Source organism: Mus caroli, chromosome 11 (assembly GCF_900094665.2).
Source record: "Mus caroli chromosome 11, CAROLI_EIJ_v1.1, whole genome shotgun sequence".
In the NCBI taxonomy this organism is placed as follows: domain Eukaryota; kingdom Metazoa; phylum Chordata; class Mammalia; order Rodentia; family Muridae; genus Mus; species Mus caroli.
The window spans coordinates 78,923,159-78,923,413 of NC_034580.1; positions in this window are offsets into that span (position 1 = coordinate 78,923,159).

The window sequence follows — 255 nt, forward strand, 5'->3', positions numbered from 1 at the left end:
AGAACACAAGTCAGCATGACTTAGGGCCATACGATCATAACCTTGGACATCTCTGGACATCTCAATTCTTCTTCTCCTCTGCCAAAGAGGTTTGACTCTCTCAGGAAAACACATGTTCCTGGGAGGGTGAAGAGAATGAAGTTAATGGCAACACTCATTTGCTGAATACCTTATGTGTCAGCAGGCATGGGCTAGAAAGCAGATTCAAAGGTCAATGTAACTAGCCTACAGATGCAGCCTGAGTGTTGGTATGAG